The sequence below is a fragment of the Rhipicephalus sanguineus genome, chromosome 7 (genome assembly GCF_013339695.2).
Source record: "Rhipicephalus sanguineus isolate Rsan-2018 chromosome 7, BIME_Rsan_1.4, whole genome shotgun sequence".
NCBI lineage: Eukaryota > Metazoa > Arthropoda > Arachnida > Ixodida > Ixodidae > Rhipicephalus > Rhipicephalus sanguineus.
Window position 1 is genome coordinate 83305092 of NC_051182.1, and position 23973 is coordinate 83329064.

The 23973-nt window shown below is 47.4% G+C and overlaps 1 long non-coding RNA gene across 1 annotated transcript in view; it reads right to left on the reverse strand.

Moving 5' to 3' along the window:
• Positions 1–8303: 8303 nt before the first annotated feature.
• Positions 8304–23973, reverse strand: part of LOC119400766 (uncharacterized) — a 43631-nt gene continuing 27961 nt past the window's right edge. Inside the window, exons 4-5 of the long non-coding RNA XR_005185214.2 lie at positions 15158–15183; positions 8304–8434 (exon numbers count right to left, since the gene is read on the reverse strand). This is a non-coding gene — a long non-coding RNA (uncharacterized LOC119400766). The remainder of the gene's footprint in view (positions 8435–15157; positions 15184–23973) is intronic.

Sequence of the window (23973 nt, forward strand, 5' to 3'; positions counted from 1 at the left end):
TTGCACCAGGCTGGGCTGTAGACCGGGTCGAATGGTTTGACTGGCCGGAAGAGCCGCAGAAGCATGGCAGCGGGCTCTTCGGGGCACCAGTGCAGCGAGTGCGAAAGAGAGACGCGAGAGGACATGATGGTGACCGACGGGGCCGGGCCGTGGTCTCTCCACTTTATTAAGGGGTGATGGTCGAAATGGTGCGGCGGCGACTGCAGCGTCCAGACCACCAGTAGCGGGAGCTCCATCTGCACCGCTAAATCTGCCACATTTGAATGCCAACATTTTAGTTCTCGAAGGATATTCATTAATTTTCTGCATGACGGAGGCCTTCATCCTTCAATACCACAACTGCAGATTCATGTGGATATCAATACACCACGTATTGTGTATTTCATTTCACGTATGATATGTATGTCCTTAGGAATTGGTGATACGGCTTCCTGTATTTCTATAATTTCGCATCTGCGCATTGTGTAGAACATGCATTGCATAGCATCAATGTTACAGATTTTTACGCATCCCTGCTTTCCTTGCCTCTGATAGCATTTTTTATTTATAGTATCTATTTTATAGATTATAGCAAGCATTTGTACATATAACGGCTTCTAGATTGTATTTTATTCCCCCTTTTATTTTAGCGGGGATGATTTGTGTCTACCATATGTATTGCATGATACAATTGAATTTTCTTCAAAACTTACTTAGATATCACCAAAATCACAAAAGGAAGAATGTGGTAGGTGTGAATAATTTTGATATAAACTGACACAGCGCGCTGTCTACCACAATGAGTCGACCGAAGACGTGAAAAGACAAAAAAGGACGCAGCTACTAATTTGTGTGTCACATTGGAAAGTGAATATAAATGAGCTGTTTATCACAATCGAAATATTCCTTTAAAGCAGGAACTTCGTGGAATCGAGAAATGCACGTTTAGGCCCCTTAGAAATCTAAAATTATAAGCTAGCTATAGCAAACTACAATATTGCCACAGCAAAATCTTGTTCTTTTTTTGGTATTCTAGTGTAATGCACAAAAGCTGTTAGCAACGCTGGGCACAACCGTGCCGCAATGTTCGTGACGCTTCACGATTGCCTGAGATAATTCTGTGAAGATTACGGGGAGGACGCGAATGATCAGGTTTTTTTCAAAAAAAAAAAAAAAACCACAGTTTCACCGCAACGGCGAAGCAATGAATGCGATAGCAACAAATGGAATGTAACGCGAAGAACTCAAAGCAGCTCGAAATAGCCAGCGCGTCGCTCGAGCCCAAAGGATGCACGAAAAGAACGCACACAGGACGAGCGCGAACTATCATGCGTCACAGCTCGATACTTGAAGCGCACTGCTGAAACATAAAGCAGGACGCATGAAACGAACGAACAGGTACACACAGGACAAGCGCGAACTAAATTTCGCACTTGTTACTTATTTCTGTTGGAACAGCATGCTCCTTTCGCAAACACGGCCACTGCAGCGAGAGAAGTGACCTTCGTACGCTCTGTGACTTCAGCGCGGACATCGCGGGGAAAGCACAATACATAAAACTCCCCGCTACACCCCCCACCCGCCCTCTTCTTTCCTTAAGGGAAGCGAACGAAGGCGACCACGCCCTATAGGGTGAAGAGCCTCGGCGTTCGCAGGAGCAGGGCGACGACCTTTAAAGTGCGCCCAGCGCGCCATCTCGCTGTGTGAATAAGAAAGTACGCTGAAGCAAATGGTGTATATAAATAGCTCGCTGCTTGTATCGGGTGTGGTATCTACTGCGTAACAACAGCAACCGGTTTTCAGCATACGGAAAAAAGCCCCCCCCCCAGCCTTTAATTGCACATGTTTTATACCAGGTACAGGAAAGGGCACACAATTGGCGAGCATGCGCCGTAGAGGCCATTTGCAGGCAAGCACCGCTTCGGCTTATCTACCCGATATATCTTCCTCTCTTGGAATGAAAACTAAATCACTTTATCGTTTTGACCAAAAACAGGTACACTCAAAATAACGCACAGCACCAAACACCAATCGAAAGTTTGCGCACGCAATTCAGCAGGTTTTGAACTCACGGAACTTGCTGGAAGTTGTCATATCTCGGCCGTGGTTGCCTTCTTTCGCGCTGATCTTGGTTCTCGCATCGATGGCGTAGCGTCAGGTGCGCTTGCGTCGTTTGGCTGGGCCTGGACAGGGCACCCGTCCTCTTGGAAGTCATCGGGGATGTCGTCAATACTAGGCGAAATGCTGAAAGGTTCAGCCGCAGCCCTGAGGTGTTGTCGGTTGCGGCGCAAGACACTGCCGCCTTCGGTGGCGACCTGGCACGACCTGGGTTGATCAGCCGCATTAAGAATCCTTGCTTTCGGTGACCACGAGTCTCCTCGTACCCTGACAACTTGGCCTCTCTGTAGCGGTGCAAGACTCCATCTTGGCTGTCGGTACTGTTCATGTTTCTTTACCATCTGTCTTGGAGATTCGTTGAAGTCTGGAAGAGTTGTCCGAAGTCGTCTGCCCTGAAGCAACTCTCCAGGCGACTGACCGCCTTCTAGCGGACTGGTCCTGTAAGCGAGCAATCCAAGCCACAAATCATGTTTCATCTCTGACGTCTTTTTAAAAATGCGTTTCACGATTTGAACACCTTTTTCTGCGAGACCATTCGAGCGAGGAAACCGCGGGCTGGACGAAATGTGTTTAAAGTAGTACTTTTTTGCAAACAATGCAAACTCACGGCTCGCAAAGTGCGGAGCATTATCCGTGCACACCCCAATAGGTATTCCGTACCGTGCAAAGACTGAGCTGAGCTTTGTCACAACTGTGGCCGTTTTTGTGTCCTGTAGAAGCTCCACCTCTGCAAAGTTGGATAACGCATCAAAAACGCACAGGTACGATTTTTCGGCCCAGTGAAAAAAATCAACACCTACTCGGTACCATGCATGTTCCGGCACTGGGTGGGTAATGAGTGGTTCACATTGCTGCCGGTATGCATACTTCTGACAAACTGGTCATCTTCTGATGAGTGCTTCAATGCCCGCATTCAGACCAGGCCAGAACAGTAACTTACGCGCTCGAGATTTGCATTTATTTACCCCTAAGTGGCCTTCGTGAATTATTCGAAGTAACTCGGGGCGCATGCTTGATGGTATCACTGTTTTGCATTCCTTAAACAACACACCACTCACGACAACCAATTCACTTTCGAATGGTTTTAGTGTTCCACAGACTGGCCTGTTGCTTTCCAAGCAATGAATGACTTGACTCAAGTAGTCATCCTTGCTAGTTTCTTGTGTCAACCGCTTCAAAGTTGCTTCGCTGACAAGTGATGAAAGAACACTTACCGCGTGAACTTCTACGTCATCATCGGTGTTTTCTTGTGTGTTTCCCACGGGAGCTCGAGACAGCATGTCGGCGACCACCAAGCATTTTCCTGGAAGAAAGTGGAGCTTATAGTTGTATTTAAGTAAGCCAAGAAAAAATCGCTGCAATCTGGGCGGCAGTTCTCCGACCGGCTTCTCAGAGATTGCTATTAATGGTCGGTGGTCGGTTTCGATGATAATGTTACGTCCGTACAAAAAATCGTGAAACTTCTCGCACCCGAACCCAACAGCCATAGCTTCTTTTTCTATCTGGGAGTATCTTCATCGCGCTTCTGTTAAGACGCGTGAGGCATACGCAATTGGCTTCCACTAATCATCATAACGTTGCCAGAGAGCAGAGCCTAGTCCATTTTGCGAAGCATCTGCTGTTATTTTCGTAATCCTTTTAGGATCAAAAGTCGCCAGCACCGGACCTTTGCTCAAACTGTCACAAATCATTGTCCATTCTTTAGCGTGGGTTTCCGTCCACTCAAAGATACTATTTTTTTGTCAAGTCGCGAAGCAATTTCGTTCGGTCTGTGACTGATGGTAGGAACTTAGCCAAATAGTTTACGACACTGAGCATGCGCTGCACTGCTTGCTTATCCTTGGGTGGTGGCATACTTAGCAGAGAGCTGACCAAGGTAGGATTTGGGTGTGTGCCGTCTGCTGCAATAACGTTACCAAGAAAAATATCTTGCTCTCGCCAATGATGCATTTGTCTTCATTAAACGTTAGGCCAGCTTTCTGTGCTGCTTCCATTACCGCTCGTAACCTCTCATCGTGCTCTTGTCTTGTGGTACCGCACACGATGACGTCATCGACGTATACTCGCACACCTGGCAGCGTCTCGACTATTTCGCTGATACACTTTTGAAACACTTTTTGGGCGGAGGCTATGCCGAAGGGGAGCCTCAAGAAACAGTAACGACCGAAGGGAGTCGCGAACGTACAGATTCTTGATGTTTCATCATGCAGGGCTATCTGGAGAAACCCCGAGTTGGCGTCAAGGCGCGTAAAAAAACGTGCTCCAGCTAATTCAGACTGGATATCTTCTCGACGCGGCATCTCGTAATGCTTGCGCTTCAGACAGTGATTAAGATTTCTCGGGTCCATGCATAGCCTTAGTTTACCGTCCTTTTTTCTGATAATAACCAGAGGACTTACCCAGTCCGTCGGCTGGTTTTGCTTGGCTATAATGCTGGCTTTGACCATGCGGTCAAGTTCTTCGCGCAGAGGCTCCCGTAAGGCAAGGGGCAAACGGCGGGCTGTCTGGACGACTGGGACAGCGTCTTCTCGAAGAACCATGCGGTATGGGCGGTTGACACATCCAGTCCCACAATAAAGGCGTCGATACTGCTGGACTACTTCCTCACTGCTGCTTATTCCGACATCATTAACGGAGCGCGAGAACAATTCAAGCAGTTCGCTCGCTCGCAGTCCCAGTATGGCCTGCCGGTCCTTCTTCACGACGGAGAAATCAATCTTTGCCTTCTTGCTTCCGACGGTCACCGTGGTAGTCATGAATCCAAGATGCTTGATGACTCCTCCGTTGTAAGATCGTAGGATACAGTTACTTCTAGTCAATGGTATCCTTAGCTGCAGCTTCTTGTAGGCAGAGAATGGCACGACGTTGGCTTGTGGTCCTGTGTCAACCTTGAACTCTAGTGTCCTGCCCGCAACTTGCGCTCTGACCACTCAGTCACCGTCACACGCGCTTCCAACGCTGTTGACACCGACGTCCAAGACGGCAAATTCCGAATCGCTATCCTCGGTGCTCCTTTCTTCCTGGACTTGCCTGCTCCCCTTGCACCGGGCAGCGAAATGATTCTGCCCCTGACATTTCCTGCATGTTTTGCCAAATGCAAGGCAGCTTCGCGGACCGTGTGTGCGTCCACACCTGCGACACTTGAATGTTGCTGGCTGTTGATCACACTGCTGCTCCCGTCATTTGACAGCATCAATCTGTCTCTGTTCTCGTGACCAAATCTCGTTTTGCGCGGCAGACATTTCCGCAGCCTTGCAGACTTCATCCGCTTTAGCCAAGGTCAACTTATTATCTTGCAACAGCTTTTGTCTGACTTTGTCATAATTTGTTCCAAATACTTTTTGGTCACGAATGAACGATTCTGCCATAGTGCCAAAGTTGCCGGACCGAGACATCTTTCTGAGTTCTCTGACAAACTGTTCGACTGGCTCACCTTGAGCTTGGATGCGTTTCCAAAACATGTAGCGCTCGTGTACTTCATTCAGGCGTTCTGCACAGTACGCGTGAAACTTGGCGATGACAGTTGCGTAAGTTTCTTGGCCCTCGTCGTCCCCGAAGGTGAAATTGTTGAAAACTTCCAGGGCGTCGTCGCCTTCCAGAGTTAGAAATAAGGCAATTTTCGTGGCATCATGTCTAGGCTTTTTCTCTGGCCCAGAGGCAGTCAAGAAAAGTTCGAACTTTTGTTTGAAAAGGTTCCACTACTTGCTGATATCGCTGGTGAAGTGCAGCGGCTCCGGTGGCTTCACAAGGTCCATGCTTCTTCGTTACCGTGCACAAGCACTGTGGTCGTGGCTTCACGTTCTGACACCATGTATCGTGTGCGGTATCTACTGAGTAACAACAGCAACCGGTTTTCAGCATACGGAAAAAAGCCCCCCAGCCTTTATTCGCACATGTTTTATACCCGGTATAGGAAAGGGAACACAAGTGGCGAGCATGCGCCGTAGAGGCCACTCGGACTTAACAAAATGGATTTCTTTAAGCCTTCAGCGACAGTGGCCACTGCCAAGCGAGGATAACCTACATCTTCAAGACGCGTAACCTGCACGTTGAAGCTGACACTCATTTTTTGTTCTTAATTAGAAAAGACTTAAGGTATGAAATGACTGCGCCTTTTTTTACGATCCTATAATTTTACACGAGAAGTTTAACAGCGGTTAAGAAGATCCAGGAGAATGTTGCCAGCAAACGTAATTCGCCTGAAACGTTAGGGAAATGCATAAATATTGTATTTCACCAAGCTGAGGCAATTCGTTATTGTTAAGCCCTCCTCCGCTGAATTCAAATTTTTCGCTCACTGACGTAACCACCGATTCCAAGTCTTCACCACTACAGAAAATCAAGCAATCGTCCACCTACCGAAAAACCTCAGCACGCCTTAGGTCCACTTGCGACTCGCCAGTTTTGGTAGAAGGTATTCAAGATCCGTAAATTACTGTGTTTTGCGAACCACAGTAATAACTTCCCTTCTGGCATTTCTATATGCGGAGCTTGTTGCCTGCCTTGGCATTAAAGCCCCCCTTTGTACAGTATAGTGTGTTTTTACGTTATTCATTGCTTATTCTACGCCCTTATACAAGCTTTCAGCTAAATGGGCTTCATGGCTGGATGTAGCTGCATAGGCCTTTGCCACTTTCATCTTCTTTTTCTTATTAGGTCTAATTATTATACTTGCCAGCATTTTGCTAATGATATAAAATTGATATACGCTCCCAGCTAGGTGTTTATGGAAAGCGAATTCCGTCCAGTTCACATCTATCAAATCAACCACGAAAGGATAGGACGTGCCCGGCCTTTAGCTGTGTATAGTCTCATCAGTCGTCCTAACGTCACTGATTCCTATAACAACCCACTTAACACCCTCTGCTTCCTCTAACAGCATTCCAAGACCCGCCTCACTAGATAACATTTCAGCGTTAACCGTTGCCAAGTTCAGATTCTAATGGCGGCCTGTCCGGGCCCAACGATGATTAGCACCCTCCGCTGTGTGCTAGGTCTGACTGCCGCTGTGGTCAGCTGCTTTCCAGCCGCTTGTGAATAGGGTCGAGGATTGATTGGTGAATCCTTGTGGGAGGTAGGGGCCAAATATTACACCAGGTTGATCATTTCTTCTCTGGTTAGGGAGTGCATACCCGTCTGTGGTCACCTGTGAGGCCAAACCTCAGGCATCTTTATGCAAATTCACCATCATGCCGATTCAATAAAAATTGTTGGGGAATTGCGCTGCACCGGGATTTGAACTGGCCTCTGGCATGTGAGAGTTGTGCTCTACCTCTACACCATTGCAGCTGCTGGTAATGTACATATCAGCCTTTATAAAAACATCTCGATCTTTACATTTACTTGTCTGACGATGTTAACACCGCACTATAAGAAAAAGTGCATGCATCAACGTTTGATACATAAACGTAGTCGTTTTCCTTGCAAATGGTGCAACACCACTGGTGTTCGGTACTATTCACTACCCCACCATGTATCATTGCTATGGAGATCACATAGGTCAAACTTTGAATGTGGGTACGAAAGTAGCAGAATTGTCCCAGAAGCTCGTTTTCTTTATTATACACAACTTAAGAAAGTGACAGACAATTAAGCAATAGGGGGCATTGTTTGACGTTTCTTAACTGTATTCAAATGATTCTCACTTAAATTGACAAGAGCTCAAGTATCGTAAAATTACCCTTTCTGTCGCTGTGATCCAAACCAGAATCTTCGAATAACGTGTCCGATGTGCTACCCCGTGGGCTACAATGGAGGGTGCTCCTTCGAGGGTTGTGGGTTTCGATTCCTCTGACGGGAAGGATTTTTCGTCCACTTTAATTCCTTTCAATTTAAGCGACAGTCAGCAAAATAGAGTTCAGAAACTGCAAAATAAATATCCCCTATGCCTTCCTTGGCTTAGTTTATTGTCTGTCGGTTTCATTACTTCATATGCGTGTGTTTTTGCTCATTTTCTTTACTTTATGTTCAGGCGGCGAACATACTACGCTTCTTGTAACTAAGGCGGGAACTGAGCAACGAATTACACGTAAACCTATAATTTTTTGTCTTTCCTGAGCAGTAGCTGCTGAGCAACAATAAAATTGCCAGATGCCAGTCTTACGTTCCCGTATATTTTGGGGGCATTCATGTATTACCTTTGAGCTTTCCCCAAAAATTATTTCAGTTAGGTGCACACAAAAGAGATATAATGCATACTCACTTCTTCAACATACTTCACTTGATGATTAATTTCAGTCCCAGATTCGGACAGGAAGTAAGATCTCATGCACTTCTCTTGAAAGGTTTGAGGTGCTGTTGCCCCCACGAGGTAACTACAACCACGTCTTTTCAGGAACTGTGTTGTAAACGAAGCTCATATAAGACAAAAGTTCAAAGAGATAGCAACGCTTCAAATACCGAGAAATCATTCAGCATAAAATGTCGCTGTAGCCAAATTATTAATAACAAAATATAATATTTGGACAGTAGCAACATTTTTCGGCAGCCTCCTTACCTCCACTGTGCTCTTTGCGCTCCGTATCAAAGGGATGAAAAGAAATGTACTACTTTGGCGCATATGATGTAAAGGAGCTAGCGGCAAAGGAATTGCATGGAATTGCAAAGTAGCGTGAAATTACTGTGAAAGAACGCTAGCGTTGTGTGCCCCTAAAATGTGAGAACATGAAAACAATAGATGAAAAAACGCCAGGTTTGCACGAAAAGCGCAGCAGTCACACCGAAAGCTAGAAGAGCGGCATTTCTAGAGCTTCTTGGAAAATATATTGGGGCTAATATTCTGAAGTTCGGAAGCACCGACTACGGCATCATTCTTTATTCTGCGGAGAATCGAGGTACCCGCTACACATCTGTAAGGCATTATGTGCACTTCGTTGATGCGGCGGCTGATGACGATGACGAAATATGGCTGAGCCCTTTGTAATATAGTGGAAGCTTTAAGCGGCCCACTAGGTGCGTAATTCGCGTTGTGTGACGCACGTTTGTATTGCACTCTCCTAGCACGTTATAAACACATGTTAACGTGAGAAAGAGAGAGAGCGGGGCGAATAACTTTTGTGACTCCCTAAGGAAATGGATTATGGGGGCGTTATGGGCACTAAATCCTTGGAAACTAATACAGATGCACTTGCGAGGTAGCTACTACGCTATGAGTCATCATATGTTTTTATGAAGAAAGCAAGCAGCTTCTAGGTCATTTTACAGCGAAAGCTGTTATGAGATCATTTCACCGGCCGTTTTTGGCGCCGTAGTTGTCCGTCGCCGCCGCCGCCGCCGGTGTCCGTAACCAGTATCACTCGAAATAAGAAAAAAAAAAAACGAAATAAGAAAAAATTCCAGGATGGAACGAGATTCGAACCTGGGCCCTCTGCGTGGGAGCCTAGTATTCAACCTCTGAGCCATGCCGGTGCTTGAAACTGCTTTCCAAAAAGGTCCTATACAGGCTTCATGTCAAGAAGGAACCACATTAACATCTAATGTAGTGTGGTAGAAGAGTAAAATAAGCACCAAGCGTCGCACAACGCGAATTCTGTAACCAGGCGTCACACAATGCGAATTGCGCTACGAGTAGCTTGTTGAATGCTTCCAACCCATTACAAAGGGCTCTGCCATAATTCTTCGTCGTCATCAGGCACAGCATCAACAAAGTGCGCATAATACCTTACATGCGTTTAGCAGGTACCACGGCACTCCGTAGAATGACGAAAAATGGCACAGTGCCTGCTGCCCTACTTCTCAAAAATTACAATGATTTATAGCGTAGTGAGTTCCTCGCAAGTGCACTTGTATTGATTGCCAAGGAAGCCCGTAAGCGCATGATTCCTTTCCTCGGGGTCTCAGTAAAGTTACAGTGATTTAGAGCGTAGTGGGTTACTCGGAAGTGCACTTGTATTGGTTGCCAAAGAAGCCCATAATCGCATGATCCATTTCCTCGTGGTTTCAGTAAAGTTCTTCGCCCCCCCCCGTCTCTCTCCCACGTCAACGTATGTTATACAGCATGACGGGAGAGGGAAATGGCGACCGGGCGTCACCCGATGCAAATTACATAACTGGCGGGCCGTTTAAATCTTCCAAGCCATTACCAAGGACTCAGCCATAATTGTTCATCGTCATCAGTCGTCGCGTCAACAAAGTGCACATAATGCCTTACAGACGTGTAGCTGGCGTCTCGCTTCTCCGCAGAATGACGAATAATGGCTTAGTAGGTGCTTCCCAACTTCACAAAAATTGTGATTTATGGCGTAGTGCGTACCTTTGTAGTGCACTTATATAGTAGCCCCAAGAGAGCTTACAACAGGCTCCAGAAACGCTGCTCTTTCAGCTTTCGCTGTGACTGTGCTGCGATTTCAGCGCAGGCCTGGCGTTTTTTCATCCTTCTGCGCAGTACCACGGTACCCGCTACACATCTGTAAGACATTAGGTGCACTACTTATGCTGTGCCTGATGAGAATGAAGAATTATTGTTGCGCCCTTTGTAATGGGTTTCAAGCATTCAACGAACCACTTGTTGCGCAATTCGCAATGTGTAACGCCTGGTCAGAGAATTCGCGTGGTGTGACGCCTGGTTGTTATTTTGATCTTCGCGCTATGTTACATGCGTGGTCATATGGCTCCTTCTTTACATGAAGCCCCTATATGGTGTTTTTGCAACTCAGTTTCAAGCATCGGCATGGCTTTGTGGAAGAATACTGGGCTTCCGCGCATGTGGCCCAGGTTCAAACCCCGTTGCATCCTGGATATTTCCTTTTTCTTATTTCGCGCGATAGTGCTAAAGGGCACCGCGGCAGCGGACAACTACAGTACAATAAAAATTCGAACAAACCGAACATACGCGCTTTTGTTTTCTTGCACAAAACATATCGGCAGTTCCTTTGACTTTGAAGTTGCACAACGCGACAGCCGCATTTTTCATGTAGCCGACTTACATTATCCGTTTTGTTCCGTAAAAAATATCTATGGGCGATGTGAGATAGAATGTTAATACAAATTTAAACAAGTGCACATTGTATACTCTGGCGGCTGCGAAACGCACGAAAATAAATGTGTATTTGAGTTGTCAGTTTACCAAAGGATGAAAAGGAAATAAGTGAAAAGCGAAGTGTGATACAAAATGAAATAAGTGAACGCCTACACTTGAACAGGCCTTTGATACATCTGTAATCTATATTCACCTTTTGGCAACCACGCACACCAACTATCTCGATGAAACGCTACGAGTTGCCAAGTGGCGGCGCGCATGGTCCAACGGCCGGCTAAAAAAGGGCCTCCTGCTTGCTTTCCAGGGGAGATGGATCACGGCTGTCAAGAAGCACAGACGCTCCCAATCACGCTGGCTGATTGCTGCTGCCCGCGATCATGGCGTTCGCCTTGCTGTACCATGTTCCTGGGCCGACTATGTCGTATGAGTTGTAGTGTAAATAAATTATTGTTGTTTGTTGTGATTTGAAGCTTTCGCCGTGTTTTCTTTATCTACAGACGTCCTGTAGCGAGCCCAACACCCACAGCGCCCTATCTGTTTCTGCTCCCGCCTGCAAAAATAGTACGGTGGATATAAGTGCGGTCTTTTGTTTTGTTTGTAGAGTTTCTGTACAGCGCGTTCCGGAGTGTTTGGTGCGTGTGTTTTTTTTATTGCGCAGCATTTTTCTCCCCACGGCGAAGGAAGACGGAAAGCAGCTCCGGTCTGGGACAATCTTGTCTACCGGCAGCAAGCAGGATTCTTCGCTCGAGCAGGTTGAGTAGCCGCTGGCACACCAGCTGCACATATTTCACAACGTGTCTGAGTTGCGGAGCACGGTCTTGGACCAAATGAGCAGTCTGGCCGCGGAGCCAAGTCAGTAGGTGACCACTGCGCCGACCTCGAGTCGAGCCACGCTTTAAACGGAGCACGTCAACCAGAAATCAGTGAGTGATGAAATCAATGAAGTAGACCGTTATGCCACAACTATTGGCGCCTGGGAAGCGCACATAGTGGCTTGAATTCCGCCATTGGTTTTACGGGATGCCGCAGGACGATGGTGGAGGCTACACTCACGTTGCACCACAAGGTCAGAATTTCGACAGTGCTTTCGAGAGGACTTTGGGTCTCTGGGCATGAAATGCGAGTCGAGCATGAGTCCAATTGAGAACGCAGCATCCGGACGAAACTATGCTTGAGTGCCTCCAGACGATGCAGGAACTGCATCGCCGAACAGCACCGACTGTCTCGGAAAGGGACAAACCAGCTCGGGTTATTCGAAAGGGTGATCGCTGATTCAGGCTATTTCTTTAGAGGCGCAAATTTGAAATCCTTGAGCACCTCGCACGGGATTCCCGCGGTTGTACAAGACACCCTGGAATTCGTCACGAGCCAACTTGTGTGTATAATCCACAAGCCAACATTACGGGAATCCTAAATCTATGCTTGTAGAGTTTCTCCCATTGAGCGTCACGAAGAGAGGGATCTTAAACTCGCAGATACAGCGTTTGAAACTGCAACGGCAGAGAGTGGCTCGTCAGGTGTCCCCTGTGTTCAACTTGACTAGCGCAAAGAATCAGTGTTTCCGTAGGAGAATGTTTTTACATCAGTGAATGCCACCCGAAAGTCTTGTGCGAAGTTTTCAGATGACCTAAACTAGAGGTTGACCGATGCGCCACAACAGGCAACGCAGTGCCTCAGCTTATCACGTGTGAAAAAGGCGTAACAATAGGACAAGCATCGGCCAAAAATAACATTCCAGGTTGGAGACATGGGGTTGAAGCGGACACCTGCTCAGTGACGCGTCGAAAGGCTTTGCAGCTTCCCTAGCTAACAGGTGGAAGGTACTCTATAGAATCACCAAGAAATGCAGGCTTTCGTCATGTTGAAAGATTGCTTGACTGATCCAGTATATGGCCCTATTTATGCACGACAAGATGCAGCTGCTGGGCTTCCAGACATTCCTCAGCAGCGCTTAGCCACCCAGTAACTGGCAGCGCCAAGGGATTGGTACAACCTGCGTCCTCGGCGATGAGGAGAAGACAGGTCGAGAAAGATGACGCTCATTGCATTCACCTGTGCTTTTATTTGTTTTCGCAGTGCCGTTCTCTACCAATTTCTGGGGGATGATGATATATCCGCAAGCCTCCCAAGGTAAACCGATGATCTGTTCGCCCTATTGCTCGGCGCGGGATGCACATACTTTTATTGGTGGCGAAAGAAAATGTGTATTGTTTTTGTCTTCCTGGTTTAAGGTCCCTACGGATGTGTGTTTTCTAAGGGCGGATGTGTGTGTGTGCAAAACCGTCTATCTAGAGATAGCGCCACCTGCTGCGTAGTGGAGGTGCGCGTGGCTGACCTGCGTACTTTAAAAGGGGCAGCCTGCTCCTTGGCTGCCAAGAAGCACAGATGCTGCCAACCCCGCTGGCCAATTGATGCTACCAGCGATCATGCTCTTCTCCTCACTCCACCGTGTTCCTGGGCCGACCATGCCGTATGACTCGTAACGTTATATATATTGTTGGTTGTTGTGATTTGCAGCGCCTGTCGTTCTTCATTTAACCACGGGCGGAACGCAGAATGCCCAATACCCACAACATCTATCTATCTATCTATCTATCTATCTATCTATCTATCTATCTATCTATCTATCTATCTATCTATCTATCTATCTATCTATCTATCTATCTATCTATCTATCTATCTATCTATCTATCTATCTATCTATCTATCTATCTATCTATCTATCTATCTATCTATCTAGCCTCGTACGTTTGGGTGCTCTCATGATCGTATCCTTAACTTAGTGTGAAGGAAAATTCACATGGGAGGGTAAGAGGATTGGACTAGTATGACTGTCGGGTCATGACATGAATGACGTGAACGTCCTGTCGTGTACGTCGTCAAAAATCTTTCCTCAAGACACACGTGGCACATAACCGTTTACCACGGCCCCAGTGTACTGGTATGCTCCACAGATGATTGACAGCTTACATCTACACAGGAATGACGAGAACAGTCTTTGCAAATTTGAATGCGAGAACGTGAAGAAAAGTCGACATCGGCAGAGTGACCCGACGAATGCAAATAAGAAAAATTAGGGCCCCAGTAGGAGTCGAACCCAAGAATTCTGCGTGGTAATGATATATTGTACCACAGAGCCAGACCAGGTCTATTAGCTTGTTTCTAAAGCAACCTTTGCAGGTGTAATGCCGGTGCAACGTCAGTTGTGGTTGTGGTGCTGGCTATCTAATTTTACCAGAAAGCAAAAAAAAACAATACATACACACTTCTGCAATACAAGCGTCAGATCAGATTGTGCAGGTGATAGTGAAACTGTGCACAGCGCGCAGAAGAAGCTGCCGTTGTTGTAGTTGAAAGTAAAACACCGTATGACGAATATATGGCGAAGATAGGTTGAAGAAGTTGCACAACCGAAGGTTGTCGCCGAAAGCGAGAAGTCATGTGACTTCCACTTGTGCATGACCTCTTGTTTGAGTTTGATCGAGTGTGATGTTTGGTCTGCTGCCGTTTTTTCGCGCTTTGGCCGCCCGGATTTTCACACTGTATGGAGAAATAAAAGGCCGGCAGTGCGTTTCATTGGCGCTTTTTGCCTTTGCGCAGGTGCACAGTTAAAAAAAAAAACTAATCGACACCGCCCATCACAGATAAAAATTAGCTTGTGTATTTCACATGAGTTGATTCTTCCTGACCAGATTGTGCTGTAATGCCGCTTTCATTCGTATATCCTCGTTTTTTGCCACGAAAACTCCCGGTCTGACGAATGGAAGCGTCCGACCTTCTGCGGGCTCAGCGTGCACAATTCCTATTTTGCCTGGATGGGGGTTCCGAAATTCAACTTCAGATATTTCAGAATGCATGCTAATGTTTTTTATTTTGAAGATATGTGTAGGCCCATATTTGTGATGACCTAAGGTAACCTTTGTAAATTGGGCTCGAGTTTGACAGTACAGCTAGTCAGCGAGTTTTTCGTTAAATCTTGTTTTCACTATAACTTTACAGCATTAAACATACAGTAATACAGTTCTCACTAAATACCATGTGGACTTCCAAATTGTAAGTTCAGCATAATGAAAGTTAGCTTACCCTACGGGTATCGTACGTTCTCGTAACTGGAATATAAAAAAAGAATGATTTGATATTTTGTTAAAGTCAAGCAATGAGTGTATTGTTCTCTCGTCAATACCAATATTTTAAAGCGTGAATGAGATATTTATTAGAATGTAAAATAGCACCTCGCCTCCAAATATACCTGGCATTATACCATGGGAAGGTATTGGCTTTGCTGTAGCTACTTATTCCGGAAACCGGTTTGCTTCTAAGCCACAGAAGCCTGTTTCAGATGGGGTTGAATTGCAAAGACCACCGTGTACATGAATTTGTGTGTACGTTTGGAAGCCCTTGCGTCACCAATTATTGCGGAAAATTTTCCACTTGCGCTTGCTCCATGGAAATATCTTCATTTTAGCACGTAACACTAAGAAAGTTAATTTTTATTCTAAGATCAGTTACGCCCACAGCCCTCTTGTGGAATAGTCTGAGAGGTAACACTATAGCAAATAACGTCTCAGGTTATCAGTCTGGAAGAGCGGGTGACGGCCACTGAGGCCTCCAAGGCCAACATATGCGCTAAAACTGCAAATGCTGTCCCCGGTACCGGTCAAGCCAAACATATTCAAGATGAATCAGCCTAATTCGTCCAGAGTTCGAGGGAACAATATTACAAGATAGCAATAGAATTGTCCCGGCTACAAAAGAAGCGAATCACGCCCACGCACTACTTAGCGTGATTGCACTTCAAGAAATAAACACCGTAGCTATACTGCCTGGATACAAAGTATACAACAACGAAAGAAACAACAGCCTACTGCTTTCAGAGCTGCTAAAATGGGGCGGTCTCAGTGGCTTGCTTGCCGCATACTCGGAACGGCCGTGCAATGTTTTAAATTCGTCCGGGTGGCAATATGCTGTCTCTGGGTGCCTGAACAACCAGCGAAAAATAGCGCGCAACGGCGTAAACCTGGAGCGTACTAGACTGTAACTAAGAAGAGGAAAGCGAGGCGGCATCCAGGTCACAGAAGCACGAGCACCTGGGCGATGCAGCAGCTGGCCTTCAGTATTGGCAATGAACGAATCCCTCTCTTTCACGCTGTTATCTCCATAGAGTTCCCTAAAATTAACTTTAGGGGGAACTTGGCGCTACCATCGTTCAGCTACCATGGGATAGATGGGTAGTACACAAATTTGCCTAGTCTTCGTGCTTGCGGCTTCAAACGTACACGTGGATTTGTTTATTGCTGTGTTTTGGCGTTGGTTTCGGATAAAAGAATAGACCGTTGTGAACTTCGTGATCAGGTTTGAGTTGGTGAACCTAAAAAACTTAAAGTGGTGAAGTGGAACTGCTGACTTTTGCTGAACTTTGTTTTGCGACAAAGCGAATGCAGGCGACGCGCAGCCAAACGGAGCCGAAAGAACGAAGTTTAGACAAATTTGTGTACTACCCATCATTCGCATACTGGCTGAAGCGTCATGCGTTGCAGCACCCATGGACACTAGCGCCAGAGTTCCCTCTAGTAAGATTGCAGGAAACTCTATGGTTATCTCCACTTGCGCAGCCAAAACACACAAAATGAAGTGAAATCAGTTGATCGCGCACAGTAGTCATGTGAGGGAAGGAAGAATGGCTGGGCGGCTGCGTGACGAAACAGGGTATGAGATAATTCACAACTGATATTTGATGTATATGGACCAACGGTGAGAATGTACCGTAATGGCATCACCTGAATCAGTCTTGCGTTATGAAATGCGCCAGAAGCACGCGAAACGCCAGGAGATAACAGCTTTCTAACTTTTCTGTGTTTTTACAGGCTGGTTGCAGTGCTTTAGGGGCACCGAGTAGTTCGCCTTTATGATTAGCAATAAACGGACGCCTCTCTTTTACGTATGGGGAACCAGTCATTGCGCAAAAGTAACAATGCCGGGAAAAGGTAACAATGCCTTGAATCAAATGTATGGTTTTCTTAACGAAAACAAAAAGCACCGTCTTTCGCTTTCTTCAGTAAACTTGTGCTGCCAACACGTCGGAGCTAGGATCAAGGAGCCTATGCAGCGGAGGCGCTATTTCTGTACATCATGGCACGCATCTTTGCGCTGATCGTAGGCCGTCAAATGCTGCTCGTAATTTCGCACGGCAATGCAATGCCCAAGTGGAATGCGTAAGCAAAGAGCGCAATATATATATATATATATATATATATATATATAACGGTTCACGGGTGAATGGGGCAAATGTAGAAGAGGAACCTGAGGATAGTCATATTGACTAGTTGTCGGAGTCAATGGAACTTATTGCGACGTCGGAAGGTTCGTGACATGAACGGACTGAAGCGGGGTTGTATCCCCCTGTTAAAAATGTAACGTTCAAGACAAAGGCGACTTTTGCGAGGCGGCGATACAAGGCTCAAGTCTCAAAAGGCGTCGGCGCCGCACAGCCAAAACAAAGGCACTGGCGCGAGGGTTACTGCGTCTTCGCCTGCCTCTTTCTCGGTGGGATATTAAGCGCGTGACATTGCCCCTCCTCCCGAAGGAGCAGCGCCTCGATGCTGAACGAAGCGCTTACGGCAAACATGAATGTCACAATGTCACAATGAAAACATGAATGTCACAATGTGCGTTATGGTTTTAACCGCACCACGTGCACAATCTCGGGTCGTGGCTGTTGGCGTCGCGGTGATTGGCTTCCGTCCGGAAGGACCTCGTAGTTGACGTCGCTCACTCGTCTTAGCACTTTGTAAGGGCCGAAATCCCGACTGAGCAGCTCTTCAGAAAGACCTTTGTGGCGCAAGGGGGTCCATACTAACACCTGTTCACCCAGTTGGTAATCGACTCATCTGTGGCGGCGGTTGTAGCGCCGTGTGTCGACGCCCTGTTGTTTCTTGATGTCACTCGGCCCAGTTGGCATGCTTCCTCGGTTCGTTGCACAAGACACTCAGCATCTTCGTCAGGATTGTCGATGTTGTCAATGTCGCATGGGAACATTGTATCCAACATCGTCTGCAATCACGACCGCATAGAAGACGAAACGGGGTGAAGTATGTGGTTTCTTGCGTAGCGGTATTGTACGCGAATGTTACGTAAGGCAGCAATTCATCCCACGTCTTTTGCTGCACGTCTATGTACATAGACAGAATATCAGTCATCGTTTTGTTCAGCCTTTCGGTCAATCCGTTTGTCTGTGGGTGATGGGCTGTTGTCTTGCGATGCCTGGTGAAACTTGACTGAAAAACGTGCTCAAGGGGCCTTGCCGTAAACGCTGTTCCTCGGTTTATGATGACGCAGGATGGAGTACCATGGCGTGTACAACACTCTCTGAAAACTGAGCGACTTCAGAAGCTGTGTCTTTGGGAAGAGCCTTCGTTTCAGCGTAGCGATTAAATCTGGAGCGATGATTATTCACTTGTTTCCCGAAGACGACAAGGGAAACGGGCCCAGGAGGTCCATGTCGACTTGATCGAAGGCTGTTCTGGGGTGCTGTATAGGGTTAAGTAATCCCGCAGGAATAACAGATGGGGACTTTCGGCGCTGGCATTCGCAGCAGGCGTGAGCGTATTGCTTAACGCAAGCGGCAAGTTTCGACAAGTAGTGTGAATTGCGTACCGTAACGAGGGTTCGGGTGATGCCCAGGTGGCCAGGTGAAGGTTCGTCGTGGCAGGCAAATAGAATTTCGTCACGAAGCCCTTCTGGGACGATCAATAGATAAGTTTTGTTGCTGGCAGCAGCGTTCTTCTAGTACAATACGCCCTGTTGCAAACACAAAGATGACAATCCGCGAAATATATTCAGGAGCAGACATATGTTGTGGCCCTCTAGATGTTCCATTGTAGCTCGCAATCCAGGATGTGCTCGCTGACGTGTAGCTAAGTCTGTTATGCTTACGGCTCCAAGGAAAGGGCAGTCCTCTTTGATGTTTTCAGCGGCAGGTTCAAGTGGCGCACGTCACAACGTGTCTGCATCTTCGTGTGCATCACTTGACTTGTAAACAATAGTGACGTCGTACTCCGGCAAACGTAGGCTCCACCGTGCTAGTCGTCTGGAAGGGTATCTTAGTTTCGCCAGCGAGCACAGCTAGTGATGATCTGTCGCTACCTTGAATGGTCGGCCGTAGAGGTCAGGTCGAAACTTAGCAAGTTCCCATACGACGGCAAGGCACTCCTTCTCCGTGGTACTGTATTTGTACTCTATGTGTGATTGGGTGCGACTTGCGTAAGCGATAACCCCTTCAACTCACTCCTACCACTGTACGAGTACCGCGCCCAGACCGATGTTACTCGCGTCGGTATGAATTTCTGTTTCGGCTTCCTCTTCGAAGTGCCCAAGAACAGGTGGTGATGCCAGGCTATGGCGGAGCTTGGTGAAGGCCGTTACTCGTTCAGAGCTCCAAACGAACGATGTGTCTTCTCTAGTGAGTCGATTAGGTGGTTCGACAATTTTCGAAATATTGCCAATAAAGCACCGGTAGTATGCACATAGTCGGCAGGAGTCGGGAAGGCTGCTACAAGGGCGGTTTTCTCGGGGTCAGGACGGACGCCTTCCGCGCTCACATGTTCAACGAACTTCAGTTCTTTGAAGCCTAAGTGGCATTTCTGAGGCTTTAACGTAAGGTTAGCCGACCGGATTGCCTCGAGTACTTATCGTTAGTCGCCTCAGATGTTCGGAGAAGCTGGGTGAAAATACGACCACGTCAGCTAAGTAGACAAGACAGCTTTGTCACTTTAAGTCGGCTAACACAGTGTCCATCATGCGTTGGAAGGTAGCTGGCGCAGAACAGAGACCAAACGGGAGCACTCGATATTCGTAGAGGGCATCCGGCGTGACAAAGGCTTTTTTTTCACGGTTGCGCTCATCAACCTTCATTTGCTAATAACCACTCTTCAAATCAAGGGGAAAAAACGCCAGGCCTGCGCTGAAACCGCAGTACAGTCCCAGCGAAAGCTGGAAGAGTGGCGTTACTAGAGCCCCTTAAGCTCTCTTGTGGCTACAATACAAGTACACTAGAAAGGTACCCACTACGCCATAAATCACAATTTTTGTGAAGTTGGGAAGCACCTTCTAAGTCATTATTCTTCATTCTGCGGAGAAGCGAGGCACCAGCTACACGTTTGTAAGGAATTATGTGCACTTTGTTGACCCGACAACTGATGACGATGAAGAATTATGGCTCAGCCCTTTGTAATGGGTTCGAATCTTTAAATGGCCCACCAGTTATGTAATTTGCATTGGGTGACGCCCGGTCGCTATTTCCCTCTCCCGTCATGCTGTATAACATACGTTGATGTGGGTGAGAGACCGGGGGGGAAGCGAAGAACTTTCCTGAGACCCCGTGGAAATGGATCATGCGCTTATGGGCTTCCTTGGCAACCAATACAAATGCACTTGCGAGGAACCCACTACGCCATAAATCATTGTAATTGTTGAGAAGTAGGGCAGCAGGCACTGTGCCATTTTTCGCCATTCTACGGAGAGCGTTGGTACCTGCTAAACCCATGTAAGGCATTATGCGCACTTTGTTGATGCTGTGCCTGATGACGATGAAGAATTATGGCAGAGTCCTTTGTAAGGGGTTGGAAGCATTCAATAACCTACTCGTTGCACAATTCGCATTGTGTGACGCCTGGTTACAGAATTCGCGTTTTGCGACGCTTGGTGCTTATTTTACTCTTCTAGCACGCCATATTGCATATGCTAATGTGGTTCCTTCCCGATATGAAGCCTGTATAGGACCTTTTTGCAAAGCAGTTTCAATCACCGGCATGGCTCAGAGGTTGAATACTGGGCTCCCACGCAGTGGGCCCAGGTTCGAACCTCGTTCAATTCTGGAATTTTTTACAGCAAAAGCTCTTATGAGATCATTTCACCGGCCGTTTTTGGCGCCGTAGTTGTCCGCCGCCGCCGCCGCCGCCGGTGTCCTTAACCAGTATCGCTCGAAATAAGAAAAAAAAAACGAACTAAGCAAAAAAATTTCAGGATGGAACGAGGTTCGAACCTGGGCCCTCTGCGTGGGAGCCCAGTATTCAACCTCTGAGCCATGCCGGTGCTTGAAACTGCTTTGCAAAAAGGTCCTATACAGGCTTCATATCGGGAAGGAACCACATTAGCATATGCAATATAGCGTGCTAGAAGAATAAAATAAGCACCAAGCGTCGCAAAACGCGAATTCTGTAACTAGGCGTCACACAATGCGAATTGTGCAAAGAGTAGGTTATTAAATGCTTCCAACCCATTACAAAGGACTCTGCCATAATTCTTCGTCGTCATCAGGCACAGCATCAACAAAGTGCGCATAATGTCTTACATGGGTTTAGCAGGTACCAACGCTCTCCGTAGAATGGCGAAAAATGGCACAGTGCCTGCTGCCCTACTTCTCAAAAATTACAATGATTTATAGCGTAGTGGGTTCCTCGCAAGTGCATTTGTATTGGTTGCCAAGGAAGCCCATAAGCGCATGATCCATTTCCATGGGGTCTCAGGAAAGTTCTTCGCCCTCCCCCGTCTCTCACCCACATCAACGTATGTTATACAGCACGACGGGAGAGAGAAACAGCGACCGGGCGTCACCCAATGCAAATTACATAACTGGTGGGCCGTTTAAAAATTCGAACCCACTACAAAGGGCTGAGCCATAATCTTCATCGTCATCAGTCGTCGGGTCAACAAAGTGCACATAATGCCTTACAGACGTGTAGCTGGTGCCTCGCTTCTCCGCAGAATGAAGAATAATGACTTAGAAGGTGCTTCCCAACTTCACAAAAATTGTGATTTATGGCGTAGTGGGTACCTTTCTAGTGTATTTGTATTGTAGCCACAAGAGAGCTTAACGGGCTCTAGTAACGCCGCTCTTCCAGCTTTCGCTGGGACTGTACTGCGGTTTCAGCGCAGGCCTGGTGTTTTTGTCTTATATCGTTTTTTTTTCTTATTTCGAGCGATACTGGTTACGGACACCGGCGGCGGCGGCGGACAACTACGGCGCCAAAAACGGCCGGCGAAATGATCTCATAACAGCTTTCGCTGTAAAATACTTCGCTCGCAGTAGCCGGTCAAGAGAGTCATCAATACGCTGCAGCGGATGAACGTCTTTTGCTCGGACGTTGTTGAACTTTCTGTAATCTACATAGAAGCGAAGCGTACCATCCATTTTCTTGACTAGGACGACCGGTGATGATCGCGGACTGTTCGAAGGCTGGATAACGCCATTGTCGACCATTGCTTTCACTTGCTGCTTTATTGCTGCTCGTTCTTTCTGCGAGACATGGTATGGCTGTTGGTGGATGTGTCTTGCGTGGTCGTAAGTGATTATCGTGTGCTGCGTGATCGGTGTCTGGCTTACTTTAGACGATTGAGCAAAACACTTCCTTAATTCAAGTAGCAGCTTTCGCAAGGCCTTTTGGTTCTCTTCTGACAGTGCATTGTTGATGTCATTATATCTTACGGCTTTTCCATCGCGGCTACTGTCATCACACGCAAAACACTCAATGACGTCCTCCAAGGCTTCAGCGTAAGCGACGGCAGTGCCACGGAACAGGTGACGATGCTCATTTGTGAAATTCGTTATCATGACATTGCCTTGACCGTTCCTAATGTCAATGATGTCTCGTGCCACAGAAATTACAAGCGCCAGCAAGTGTGAGACTTTGCACTCCACCAGTGTTTCACCGTCACTTGTTCCCTTGGAAGTCACCTGAAGCATGATACCTGCACGAGGTGGTATTGTGAAACCGTCTTCGGAAGCACGAAGGGTGGCTGTACGGCGGCCGGTGTCCTTGTGTAGGTCAAATATGTAGTAGGTCAATTATGCAATTGTGTAGGTTCGTGTAGGTCAATTATGGCACCGTATTCCCGAACAATGTCTATTCCGACAATTGTTTCACGGGAGCATTCGCGTAGCACGAGGGAGCTCACCAAAAACATGGGACCTCTGATTTGTAGCCTGGCAGTCCACACACCAAGCGGCGTGTCAACGTGTCGTCCAGCTGTGCGTACGCGCGACCCTGTCCAGGGCATAACTTTCTTCAGTGGGCTGGTCAATATTCCGCTAATAACCGAGTAGTCATCGCCAGTATCTACTAGGGCAGTTACAATTCGACCGTCGATAAGCATAGGTATGTCCACTGAAAAGTCGCCGTGCTGGAATACATGCGCCGTCGAATTTCCGCCGGTCCGACGTCGCGTCGATTGGAGGTCAAGGTCTTCATCAAGTCGATAATCAGCGGCTTCGATTTGAAAGGTCGCAGGCGTCAGTTTTCCAGGTGAGGGCTCGGAGAACATCTTTGCGGCCTCCGACTCTTGTTGCCCGAATAGGATGGTGACCGTGGTGATGGTGAACGCGTCTGTCACCTGGGTGGTATGCGCTGCCGAGTGATACATCTTCAAATTCGGGTGGTTGCTGTCCGAACCGGGGACGAGGTGAACTGGCAGGAAAACCCTGAAACATACGTCGGCAGTTCTGGCACTCTCCGTACACGTGACCTGCCTCACCACAGTGGTAGCAAAGCGGTCGTCCGTCGGGTATGCACCAAATGTGGGACTTACGCGCGACGGGCCGAGTGTCCTCAAAATAAGGAACCGCCTGTGCAAACTGAAGTGTGACATACGGTGTTGCTGCAGGTAGCGGCACTGTTGCAGGTGAGAAGTGTCCGAATCAGTCGGCATAACCGGCGTGCTGGAAGCCGCTCGCCAGATGTGGTGTCACCGACGACGGTACGGTGCCTCTCAAAGCATCAGAATAACTCGCACGTCGAAGTTCACTTGAAGGTGGGAACGCCTGAAGTGGTGCAGGAACCTGAACAGTTCCCACGCGACAATGTGCTCCGAGCGTATGCTGCACTTCCTCACGTATGATGCTGGTA